The following is a 14,325-nucleotide window of genomic DNA, read 5'->3' as shown; positions in this document are numbered from 1 at the left end:
CAACATAGCTTTGGAAGTCCTAGCCACGGCAATCAGAGAAGAAAAAGAAATAAAAGGAATCCAAATTCGAAAAGAAGAAGTTAAACTGTCACTGTTTGCAGATCACATGATAACATACATAAAGAATCCTAAAGATGCCACCAGAAAACTGCTAAACCTAATCAATGAATTTGGTAAAGTTGCAGGATACAAAATTAATGCACAGAAATCTCTTGCATTCCTATACACTAATGATGAAAAATCTGAAAGAGAAATTAAGGAAACATTCCCATTTACCACTGCAACAAAAAGGATAAAATACCTAGGAATAAACATACCTAGGGAGACAAAAGACCTGTATGTAGAAAACTATAAGACACTGTTGAAAGAAATTAAAGATGATCCCAACAGATGGAGAGATACTCCATATTCTTGGATTGGAAGAATCAATATTGTGAAAATGACTATACTACCCAATGCAATCTACAGATTCAGTGCAATCCCTATCAAATTTCCTATGGCATTTTTTTCAGAACTAGAACAAAAAACCTTAAAATTTGGATGGAGACACAAATGACCCCAAATAGCCAAAGCTGTCTTGAGGGAAGAAAACGGAGCTGGAGGAATCAGACTCCCTGACTTCAGACTATACTACAAAGCTACAGTCATCAAGACAGTAGGGTACTGGCACAAAAACAGAAATATAGATCAATGGAACAGCATAGAAAGCCCAGAGATAATCCCACGCACCTGTGGTCAACTAGTCTGTGACAAAGGAGGCAAGGATATACAATGGAGAAAAGACAGTCTCTTCAATAAGTGGTGTTGGGAAAACTGGACAGCTACATGTAAAAGAATGAAATTAGAACACTCCTAACACCATACACAAAAATAAACTCAAAATGGATTAGAGATCTAAATGTAAGACCAGACACTATAAAACTCTTAGAGGAAAACATAGGAAGGACACTCTTTGACGTAAATCACAGCAAGATCTTTTTTGATCCACCTCCTACAGTAATGGAAATAAAAACAAAAATAAACAAATGGGACCTAATGAAACTTAAAAGCTTTTGCAAAGCAATAGAAACTACAAACAAGACGAAAAGACAACACTCAGAATGGGAGAGAATATTTGCAGATGAATCAATGGACAAAGGATTAATCTCCAAAATATATAAACAGCTCATGCAGCTCAATGTTAAAAAAACAAACCACCCAATCCAAAAATGGGCAGAAGACCTAAATAGACATCTCTCCAAAATGGACATACAGATGGCCAAGAAGAACATGAAAAGCTGCTCAACATCACTAATTATTAGAGAAATGCAAATCAAAACTACACCAGTTAGAATGGGCATCATCAGAAAATCTACAAACAACAATTGCTGGAGAGGGTGTGGAGAAAAGGGAACCCTCCTGCACTGTTGGTGGGAATGTAAATTGATACAGTCACTATGGAGAACAGTATGGAGGGTCCTTAAAAAACTAAAAATAGAACTACCATACGACACAGCAATCCCACTACTGGGCATATACCCAGAGAAAACCATAATTCAAAAAGACATATGCACCCCAATGTTCATGGCAGCACTATTTACAATACCCAGGTCACGGAAGCAAGCTAAATGTCCATCAACGGATGAATGGATAAAGAATATATTGTACATATATGCAATGGAATATTACTCAGCCATAAAAAGGAACGAAATTGTGCCATTTGTAGAGATGTGGATGGATCTAGAGACTGTCATACAGTGTGAAGTCAGAAAGAGAAAAACAAATATTGAATATTAACGCATATATGTGGAACCTAGAAAAATGGTACAGTTGAACCAGTTTGCAGGGCAGAAATAGAGACACAGGTGTAGAGAACAAACGTATGGATACCAAGGGGGGAAAGTGGCGGGGGTGGGGGTGGGATGAACTGGGAGATTGGGATTGACATGTATACACTAATATGTATAAAATGGATGACTAATAAGAACCTGCTGTATAAAAAATAAATTAAATTCAAGACAAAAAAAAAAAAGAATGGCTAGTATCAAAAAAAGATAAGAAATAACAAACGTTGGAGAGTATGTGGAGAAAAGGGAACCCTCATACACTGTTGGTGGGACTGTAAATTGATACAGCCACTCTTAAAAACAGTATGGAGATTCCTCCGGAAAGTAAGAATAGAACTACGATATGACCCGGCTATTTCACTTCTAAGTATTTATCCAAAGAACACAAAAACACTAAATTGAAAAGATATGTGCACCCCTATGTTCATTGTAGCATTATTGCCAAAAGCCAAGTTATGAAAGCAACATTAGTATCCACTGATGGATGAATGGATAAAGAAGATGGGGTATATACATGCAATGGGATACTACTCAGCCACAAGAAAGAACGAAATCCTGCCATTTGAGACAACAGTGATGAACCTTGAGGGTATTATGCTAAGTGAAATAAGTTAGATGAAGAAAGACAAATTCTGTATGATTTCACTCATGTGGAGCCTAACGAAACAAAAAATGAACAAACAAAATAAAATGAACTTAGATACAGAAAACAGATTAGTGGTTTCCAGAGGGGAAGGGGATTGGGGGGTGGGTGGAATGGTGAAGGGGGTTAACTGTATGGTGATGGATGGTAACTGGACTTGTGGCGGTGATCACTTTGTAGTGTGTACAGATGTCAAATTATAATGCTGTACATCTGAAACTTATATGATACAAAATTAATTTTAAAAATAGTTGGTAGCCATAGCAACATGATAAGAACTGAGTTTTAGAACGATAACACTGGCTGCAGTGTAGAAAAGGAAACCAGTTTGAAGGCCATTGCAGTGATGTAGCTGAGAGATGATGGTGGTCCAAATGAAACTCTCTGTTGCTGTAGTAGATGCTGTGCTAAGTCATCCAGAACCGCCTTCTGCACAAAGGCACTCATTTCCCCAGTTGCCAGGAGTGTTGGCTGCTGATGGCTCACAGGTGAATCAGTCTCGAGAAACTGCCCTCAGCCAAAGGGATATTACGTCTGATGTTATGGCTCCTTTCCATCTAATCATGAGGCAGTGCAGGTGTTCAAAGCCCCATCCCCCCCTTGCCTCAAGTGGAGATCACTCTAAAGGAACATCTCAGCTTGTGAGCAACTTGCTGTAACCACGTCAAAGTTCAGCAAATCCTTTTGCCCAATCCTCCTTCATTCACTTCCTTAGAGACTTTTTCCTGAGAGTGCTCCCCAAGAAATTTCCTGCACACAAAACTCTGTTCAGTCTGTTTCCAAAGGACCAGATCTAAGACAGAACGAACCTCAGTAGTTCTCATCTAGAAAATGAGAGGGTGGATTGGATCCTTGCTAAAAATACTTCCTTTGCTCCACAGCTCCACGGACTTTGGAATTCTTTGACAATTCTTGCAGCTGTTTCAAAACACCAGGAAATGGATATGACAGACACTTCATTTTAGCAACCCCAGCAGGACTCATCACAGTAATTAGAAATGTTTCACAAACAGACCACCCACCAATCTTGCACCCAGTTGGGGTTGACACTGTCTACTTTTACTGATATAAAATTCTTTATGGCTTCCATGCCAAAGCCGGCTTCTTATAAAAAAAATACTGCTTCTCCCTGTGGACCAGCAGGAAACAGTGCTGTTATCTTTTGCTGATACCAGAACTAAAAGCAGTTAAGTCCAGCACTCTTCTAAGTGTACTGCAAAACTGAATGTATGATTAATATTATCAAGCTGGATATTGCCACTGTGACTCTCTCCTCCCCTTTTCAAAAAAGTTCCTCAGCAAAATAAAACAGAAATGCAGGAGTCTTTGGTGAGCTAATACAGCTATACCTCCCTGCTATCAATGGCAATCCCTTCCTAAATTCTAAATCATGTGATTCTGACCATCTCAGCACAGTGGTTTCATGTGCAATTTCCGTGATTTATGGGGCCATTTTCCTGTAAAGAACTTTTTGAAAGCATGTATTTACAAAGTGCAGTTCCAGTCTTAGAGTCTGAGAGCTACAAAGAACCTTCTAACATGGAGACCTGGAGTTTTTAACCTCAGGTCTGTTGAACCATGGTTGGGCTGCAGGGGGTCTGTGAAACCCTTAAGTTGGATACAAAGTTTGTGGCGAGATGCCAGAGCCTGTTATTAGAGTCCATAAGCCGATGGACAGGAGGTTCATGCCCCTGAAAAATTGAGAACCACTGTCTACACCAATTGTCTTTCTTCTTACTTAATGAAACTGAGGTTCAGGGAAGTTAGATAACTTAGCCAAGATTGATCGGTTATTAGTAGCTCAACTGGCACTAGAACCCAGGTCGGCTTCCTTTCAGTCCAGTGAGCTTTCTGCTACTCTAAGTGTTTCAAACCAAGGCATCATGCCTACTATATTGGAACTTCCTATCACCAGACCAAAACTTTCCTACTGCCAAGAATATTCTTCCTCAGAGGAAACCAAAGCCTTCTGTCAGGCTCAGAAACTTTTATAATACCTCCTATTTATCTGGCATTTTATAGTTTGCAAAGCACTTTCACACATATGATTACATTTGATTTGAGCCTTGAAACTCCTTCAATATATAAAACTAGGAGTTAAAAGCATAGGCTCTGGAACTGGTCTACCTGAGTTGGAATCCTACCTCTGCTATTACTAGCTGGGTCACCCTGAGCAAGTTATAACCTAGCTTTCTGTGCCTCAGCTGCCTCATCTGTAAAATGAGGATGCATTGAACATTAGCTAGTACCATCATCCCTATTTTATAATTACCAATGAGGGGACTGAGAAACAATATTATGTGACATTCTCAAATGCGCCCTGTAATTAGTGAATCTAGGTAAAAAACAAACAAACAAACAAAAAAACAGGGCCTTAAACTCCAAGTTAAAAACGTTTCAATGTAGAACATGTAGAACTCTGAGTATAAATAAAACAACCATGAAGCAATCAACCTCCCAATCATTAAAACAGCTGTTCATTTATTTCTGTGTATTGATAAGCTAGACACCATCACTGGGTACCCAAATATGAAATTCTAAATCTGTTCTGAGAATCCCCTCTTACTTCCTGTTTTTAAATGCATGGAAAATCAAAATCAAATCAAATCTGAGTATGTTATGTCTAAGCTTCTTTTTAAGCCACAGGAGACATGTCCCTTGAAAATTTTTGAATTAAGATGACATGCTGGGCATAGTCCATTATTTAGGGAAATTTTTTTTTAATGAAATGAAACACAATATTAAATACCCTGGCCAATAAGAAGGCGTGTGACCTTAGAAATGCTTTTCATAAGCTCAAACTTGCCCAGATCGTATCCCCAAGTAGTCATTAAGGCCTGTGCTCATGGTGTGTTCAAAATGAGCAAGGCCTCAGACAACAGCTGGCCAAGAGCATGAGTGCTCGCCTCTGGGCTAAAAAACCAAGGAGGCCTCACTCACCTTCCTTTAGCTTGTGCAGTGGCCACTTCAGCAGCGCTAACTAGGAGCTCCCAAATGCACTTGAGCTGAAGGAGCCTTTAAATGAGTTTTTCCATTACCACAAAACATATTATAAACTTTTCTACCCAAGTCTCTTTATGCATTTTTGGCTGAGTGGATTGGATCGTGTGAAAAGCATCCCTTTTTTGCATCCCTGATAGCAATAGGCATGCTCTTTGGTGACGGATAAGTAGGCAAGTTATAACATGCAAGGTTAAGGAAGCAGCCCCTTTCTTTGAACAGATTCACCCATTCTCTTGCCTTGCATCTTTCCATTTCTAATTTTTTTTTTTTTTTTTTACCACCTACTCTTGGTCCCAATCAGCTGCGGGCTTATCTAAAGTGACAAGAAGGGTAGCATCATGAACGTGAGAAGACTTTTTTAACCTTAATTTTCCTCCCCTGTGAAACCATCCTTTTCTCCAGTGTCATGGAAACCTGTGATATCTATTAGTTGCTTTCACTAGTGGCTTTGTGCTTTCCTATAACAGAGCATTCTAAGTGAAGTTATTTTTAGCAGACAAGAATCTACTCCCAGCTCGCCTTTTATTTAAGTTCAGAGCAACATACGTCAATGTCATAAAGCTGATATAGAGACTATGCTTGTACTACTAGTATCCGGAACAACAGGATGCTGTAGGGGAGGCCAGATCCTGGAGCTAAGATTGCACTAAGACCCACAGACATGGAAAACAGACTTACAGTTACCAAAGGGGAAAGGGGCGTGAGGGGTGGAATAAATTAGGACTTTGGGATTAACATATACACACTGATACATATAAAATAAATAACCAACAAGGACCTACTGTATAGCACAGGGAATTATACTCAGATTCTTTATAAGGGAAAAGAATCTGAAAAAGAATACATATATGTATGTGTATATATATATATATATGTATATATATATATGCAAAACTGAATCACGTTGCTGTACACCTAAAACACAATATTATAAATCAACTATACTTCAATTAAAAAAATAAAATAAATAGTAAGATAATAATTTTTAATTTAATTTTATTTTTATTTTAAGATTGAACTAAGAGACCATGGTTGGGCTCTAAGCCTGCCAGCAACCCTTTGAGTCATCAGCTAGGTTAACTTCACCTTCTACAGTCAGCTGCAAACCACACTGCAAGACCTGCCCTAGCTCAAGGCAGAAGGGCAGCGTGAGGAAAAGAACACCAAGTAGATGAGGCGTCTAGAAACCCGTCCTAGTACCAAGTTCTATTCTCCAGGCATGTTTCCTCTTCTCTAACATGAGAGGGAGTAGAGATATGATCATTTTTGCCAATTATTACATCCTATGAACCCTAAACCAGTAACTTAGCCTCTAGTTTGTTATATTCTTGATTCCATTATTACTGTGAGACCCCAATGTCCCAGTGACCACGTCTGTGTCTTGTTTCTCTGTGCAAAAGTCCTCACCTGGAACTCCAATTCCCCCAATGACTTAATATGTGACCTCCTGATACCCAGTCTTCATGACCGAGTCCTCAATTTTTATGCTGACTACTCCAATTGCCATCCCTCTAACTTTCCCACGTGGGGTACTAGCCACCCCAGTCCCCGTTAATTACCCAGCACACATCAGCCTGGGTAGACAGTATGTCTGTTGGTTGGTTTTGCCTGACAATGCTTGTCAATCTGCTCACTTGATAACCTAGAATGATGACATCCTGCATTCAGACGTTACTCAGACAAATGCTTACCCGTCCGCCTCAAACACTAGCTCCCATTATGGTTACCAGCCGGGAAGGGTCGGGGGAAGGGATAGCTAGGGAGTTTGGGATTGACATGTATATGCTGCTATATTTAAAACGGATAACCAACAAGGACCTACTGTATAGCACAGGGAACTCTGCTCAATATTATGTAACAACCTAAATGGGAAAAGAATTTGAAAAAGAATAGATACATGTATAAGTATAACTGAATCACTTTGCTGTAAGCCGGAAACTAACTCAACATTGTTCATCTACTATACTCTGATATAAAATAAAAGGTTTAAAACAAAAACTAGCTCCCATCTTCCTATCTCTTGACTCTGTGGGTCAGTCTGGACTCCTGATCCCAGCTTCCGCCATCACACCACTCCCCAGGCTTCCGTTCCTACACATTTTCAGACTTTTCTAATCCCTGTGTGGAGAATGGCCTCCTCTTTCTGGGTAGTGCCCTGATGCACAAAAGCTTTTCACTCTGAGGCTGGGCCTTAAGTGGGCAAGAAGGACCGGGCTTGGAGTCCCCTTCATAGTAGGGCCACGGTCCCAACAGCAAGGATGGTGAAAATCATGTCATCTTGGACCCATAAACTGTGATACAGTAGGTATGCAGCAATGTGGAGTACTGGACAGGATGCACTGTGATTGGTTGATGACCATGCCGTGGCGCTTGTTAAATATTGTAAATGTCATCTCGATATAAGGCCTTTCTTCTAAGGATCTCTTTTTTCCCCTTTGTAGTTCCAGATTTCCCTCTCCTGATCAATGTGAAATAGTGAGTGGGCATCCGTTCCACATTTTTACTCCTCTTTCTTCTCCATTAACAATCGGATGGTTCTCTAAGGCTCTTGAGATTTACTGCCCCACCATCCCTTTCTAAGATCAGGACACGTTTCTAAGATTCCAGGTGTGATAGGCAGAATCATAAAGATATCCTTCCTCCCTCTCCCTCCAAGATTCCCATCCCATGGTTATACTATCCAACACTAATCTGGGTTCTACTCTGAAGCGACTTTGCAGATATAATTAAGGTATGAACCTTAAGACACAGGGGTTGTCCTGGATAATCCAGGTAAGCCCAATCTAATCACATGAGCTCTTAAAGCAGAGAAGCTTTCCTACTTGAAGCCAGAAGAGGCAAGAACAAACAAAAGGGGAAGTCAGGGAGATTCGAAGCATGAGAAGGACTCAATTTGCCATCGCTGGCTTTGAATGGGAACAGAAGTCAGGCCATGAGGGCAGCCTCTAGAAGCTGAGAACAACCCCCAGCCCACAGCAAGTAAGGACACAGGGATGATGTCAGTCCTAGAACCACAAGGAACTGAATTAAGCCAACAAGCTGAACGAGCCTAGTGCATTCTCCACTCATGCCCCCCAAAAGGAACAGTCTGGCGGACTCTGACTTTGGCCTTGTGAGACCCTAAGCAGAAGAACCGTTGAACTGTATTGTACCCAGACTTCTGACCTACAGAACCATGAGCTAATAAATTTGTGTCGTTTTTGTCCAGTTTATGGTGATTTCTTATGACAGTGTTAGAAAACGAATACTCCAGGAGAAGTATTTCTGAATGCTCAGCGTTATTCTTTTTCTCATTATATCTCAATACTTTAATCTTTGAATAGACCTCCCTCCATTAAACTAGGATTCTCTGTCTTTACAGCTTTTCGATTTTGATTTTGGGTCCCACCCTTCTGCCAAAGCTTCATTTCACAGCCCCTCCTCCATAGTTCCATCCAGGCAAAAATATACCCTGGAGGGGAGGGATAAATTAGAATCTTGGGATTAACATACACACACTACTATATAACAAATAGATAACCAACAAGGACCGACTGTACAGCGCAGGGAACTACACTCAATACTCTATAATAACCTATATGGAAAAAGAATCTGAAAAAGAATAGCTATATGAATATGGACAACTAAATCACTTTGCTGTACACCTGAAACTAACACAATATTGTAAATCAACTACAGTCCAATATAAAATTAAAAATTAAAAATAAATAAATAATATTGGAAACAGCCTCAGCTACCTCACATATTTAGCTGCAACCTCCACGTTAAAAAAAGCAACCTTGGTCTTGCTGAGAATTTCTGGACGTTTTAGTGCCTAGACGTCAAGGTACCTCCCAGCCTCATGAATCCCCGTTTGTTCCGGCATCCCTAAACCCTGAGACACACCAGGCCCTTCTGGCACCCCTGGACCTCCCAAACACAGATTCAGTACCTCTGGTACCTTCCTTTCAGGCAGCAAAGAGGAAATATTGTGCCTGAGTCCCTCAATGTCATCTGACCACTGCTGTATCGTGCTATTCATAAGTAGGAGTTAGAAATTAAAATGAGTTATCTAGATATGGTTTTGTATATAAGTAATCAACAGAATGTGTGCCGTGTACTTAGGCCCCTCAGTCTTTCACATCTGAAGGCAGTCAAACGACAATAGACATGCACTCAAATACGCATCATTGGTCACCCGGTGGCAACTCCCTAGAGTTCATCATGGCTCCTGAAAGCAATGAAGTCAACACTCTGTGTTTAAACTTGCCATTCCTGACCCTTTAAAGTGACCCTGAACAGTCATAGGTGTTGTCACTGGATCATTCTCACAGTACAAGAAGATATAGGAGAGGATAAAGGGATACGAATACGGTCTGGAGCCCCTCTAGGTCTCCACGCTGGAATGCAGCTTGACAAAAACAAGTCTAATGTCTACTCACAAAGAAGCCCCTTTCTTGCCTGGAATAATGTGAAAACTCATTCCTGTGGTTGGCTGCAAATCCCAACCACTATCCCAGTTGTACAGATGGGAAGAGGAGAAGGGGAGAGACAGAATTCAAAAGTATGTAAGTATGAGAAGCAGATCTTTCCACAGGGTAGCTTAAAAAGCAGGGACATCAATAGCCCCAAGGCTGCAGTTCAGAATTGGAAATAAGAAAACTTTAATACAAATAGGAGCCACTCCACCAACTTGTAACGCGGCCTCTGGCAAGTCAGTGATATTTCCCCTGTGCCCGTGTTTCCTGGCTCGTGTCTGCACTGAAGCTGCCTGTCTCTCCTCAGCAGCCTCTCACACTTGCCGCACATCTCATTCAGAATGTCTTATTTGAGAAACTTTCACCTCGGTCGTTGGTGATGCTCTAGAATGGCTGCAGACTGAAGCACGTCGCTGCCTCCAATCCCACTGCTGGGCCTCACGCAGTTCCATGGCTCAGTGGGTGGATATTAAAGAAATGACAGTCTCTCCAGCAGCCCTGCTTAATAGACTATTCCCTCGCGTCTCTGTCTTAGTAAACAGTGATACCAATGCTACCTGCTGGGAAAAAAATTAAGTAGTTCCTCATTTTCCCTCTACCTTCTAACTCCAGGCCACATACAGGAATTACTCTAGAGCAAAATTGTAGCTATATGTTTTCCAATCTGTCCCAGTGCCGTCTCCAAGTCTCTTACTCCAAAAGGTCCATGGACCAACACAATGCCCCCATATGTTTCTAAGCCCATGTCCCATTCCCTCCTAAGATTATTTTTCCAGCCATGCAAATCACCTGAAGAACTTGTTAAAAATAAAGATTCCCAAGTCTGCCTCCTGGAGATGCTGATTTTGAATGTTTAACCAGCCTCCCAAGAGATTCTTTGATCAGGTAAGGTGGGCAACCCTGCCCTGAGGTCTTCTAAGTCCTTGCTACTCAAAGTATATATAGCATTGGCATCACCTAAACTTGTTAGAAATGCAGATTTTCAGGTCTTGTCCAGCCCTAGAATCTGCCTTTTAAGAAGACCCCTACGTGATCATTATCTACATTAATGTTTGAGAAGCACTGTTTTAAATGGTTGAGTCATCTGGTAACCTAATAGTCCCCATTAGTACTACTGTGAATTAGGTTAATAGATAATTCCTCCAATTCACTTTTTATTCAACAAACATTTGGGGATCTACTAAGTGGCTGAGCACTGTGCTGGGCCCCAGGATTTGTATTTTGTAGAGAAGGCCTTAAACTAGAGGAAGCCATCTTTAACAGTGGTATATCAGGCACTAGGACAGTCTCACGAGGAGGATATTTTGAGAGTAAGGTGGAGCAAGACCATGTCCAAATCATACCACGTGATTGTCCACCTAGTCTATCTACGCATAAGGCTGGTTTGGGCTATGCAATCCAATCTCTGATCACAGTAAATTCTACCCCTACCATTCCAACTCTCTCAATGCTTCACCCCTCAAAGAAGTCAGGGGTATGGTTTTGAGCACAGGTGTGTGCACAGCATTGATGAAGAGCCTCGCATCGACTCAAACATGCTCCCTTGGAGAAAAGAACTGTCCTAGGTCAGTGACTGCAGCCTGAACATCGGCAGGAACAGCAAATCAGGTGCAAGAAAGCAGGGGAGCACTCCAGATAGGTCAGGGGCGTTGGTCCTGCAGAAGATCGCTGAGCTTGAAGCTAGGCAGCAATGGTGTCATGGCTTTGGTCCAACCAGCTCCTACAAACAACTCAGGCCTTGGCTACTGGCTATTTTGAGACCAGTGCAGCCCACAGGTGCAGGAGCATTTCATTCCTTTCTTAGATCACAACAGACTCGGGCTTTCCCCCAAATCTAACCCACTGACATTTCTCTTGGGTAGTGGGGCGTATGAGGACAAATATGTAAAAGGTTCTGCTGATGGAATCATTCCTAGCTAAAGACTATAGGCAACAAAGATCCTAATCTAAACACACTGCTGGATAATCATAGTCAAATATTAGACTTCTGCTTCGTGATTTCAAGTAAGTTAACAGGAAAAACAAAGACTTGAGTCATCCTGGATTTCAATATTTGTAGCCAAACTGATATCTCATAGCTGAGAAAACCAAGTGATCCTATGAGGCTCCATGAATAAATTATGAGATGTCTGTGAGGGTTTTCATCCAAGTTTATACCAAGGTATCCAAAAAGTGTTTGAAAAATTTCCAGCACAAGAAGAAAAATCTTCCAACTTAAGTTAGTTTAAGGCTTTTAGAAGCAACTATAGAAAATCTCCCCACTTATCTCACCCCTTTTACATACAGAATTTCAGACAAGGGTTTCATTACATACATTTGCTTTATCATAGACAAAAATCAATTGTTTGAATGTTTAAGGATACATTCCTTTCCATCTGGTTTCTAATTCTTGTCAATCCACATGGATCGGAAAATTAAAGACTTAATGGCTACCAAATTGGTTCATACTCTTCCACCTTTGATTATCATTACGTCCATTGTTCAGGAAATTTCCTTCTTAAATGCAATGTCTAAAAAATAAATATTGTGTGTTTCTGTGATGTTTGCCATCTCATTTTAGGTTTGAGCTTGCAGTGCTGACAGGCAGGAGGCTTCCCCTTTCTTCCAAGATATGAGGTGTACAAACCAGGAGTGCTGCCATCAGTTGGACAGGCTGGCTAGGTTATGGCCTCATGATCCCAGCAGAAAAGGATTCTGTCAGGGTCTGCTCCGGCTTCAAAAATGGCCTAGGCAGCAAACTGGGACAGTACAGCTTGCATGCCAGCCTCTAGCCCTGGTCACCTCCTGGGAATCCAGTTGTTCTGTGCTATGGCCTAAAAAGTATAAAAGGCCACCTGACTCAGGCAGGTTTGGTCTGTCTCTCAAAGACTCCTGATCTCTGCAGCAACATGTCTGCCTCTGCTCTCCCTACTATTCCCTTGACATTGACTTTTGTTCTCTCTGACTTCTGTCTTCCCTCATTCAAGACCACGAACTCAGATTAATCCTGTGCTCCATTTATACCACATCTTTAGCCTTCTAAATCCTAGGAATGAGCCCTATGGGTATTGATGAACTCCCCACAATTCAGAGGGTCAAATACGTAACAGGTTCTGCTGATGAAATCACTCCCAGCTGAAGACAATAGGCAACAAAGATTTTAATCTAGGCACCCCATTATACCTAACAACTAGTGCACGTTTGCCTGCATTACACACACAGAGACATTTAAGCTTTATTACAAATATAACTCTACAAATAAAACTATTGAAAATAAAAATAATTTCTAACTACAACACAAGAAAATGTGATACATAATCTATACTAAGACTTTAACACTAGTTAAAATGAGGTAGCCCTGAGGAACCAATAGCCACTGTTGTTTAGTCTAATTCTAGGTGTTCATCTCACATCTAAGTAAACAATAACTCTATAACTCACCCTTAATATTTTTTGAGAGTCAGAAATTTGTAGGAAGATAGACAGATAAATAGATATATGTATATATATATATAGCTCCCGTATATGGTTCCTGCACTTACAGCTTTGGAAGAGCTGATCATAGAAAGCTCTTTCAAATGGCTTTCATTCAATTGTTGATACCCCCCCACTAGCAGGTCAGACCTAGAGTCGGCAATTTACAACCCTTCTAAAAAAGTCCTATTTTCCTTTCCAAGTTTCTAGCCTCTAAAAATTCTCGTTCCTTGTTAGCAGTAAAAAAAAAAAAAAGAGAGACGGGGGAGAAAAGAAGATTACGGTCATACCCTGCACATGTTCACAGCATGCTTGCCGTGACTTTTAGTTGGCATTAGCACACAGTCGGTTTCCTTAGAAATTTATGTAACAGACTTCAAGCCTCTTCCAAACCCACTTAATTTTTTTAAGGGGCCATGTCCTTTTTGCTCTGAACAAAGTTAAAAATATTTAAAACAGTATACTGTGGCTTTTCAATAGCAGGAAATCTCTAAGTGGCTTCTTTACAACTACATTTAGAGATTTATAACAACAAGATGTACTTTCAAAGATGTGTTCATGTGTGCATATAAATAGGTAAACACAAAAGCATACACATGTGGAAAAAAATCATAACACAAACCATTCTTTCTGATTCTTTGATTAGACTCAAGATGAAAATTATATCATAGATAAAAAGAGAAATGTTATAACATGCTTATTGCCATGGGGTTATAAATAGGACTGGGATGAAACCATTCCTCACAGGTAAATCCTGGGGTCTTTAGTTCTACACAGTACCTGAATCTGTTGGCCAACCATCTTCTCTTAAAACAACCCTTTCTTCCTTAAAATCTCTCCCCTTCCACCTTTTTGTGATACTACAATGTCTTCATTATTCTATTGCTTGGACTTCACCTTTTATATTTACTTTCATAGGTTGTGCTTTCTCTTTCTACCCCAA

The sequence above is a fragment of the Globicephala melas genome, chromosome X, assembly GCF_963455315.2.
Source record: "Globicephala melas chromosome X, mGloMel1.2, whole genome shotgun sequence".
NCBI lineage: Eukaryota > Metazoa > Chordata > Mammalia > Artiodactyla > Delphinidae > Globicephala > Globicephala melas.
This window is presented reverse-complemented; position numbering follows the sequence as displayed.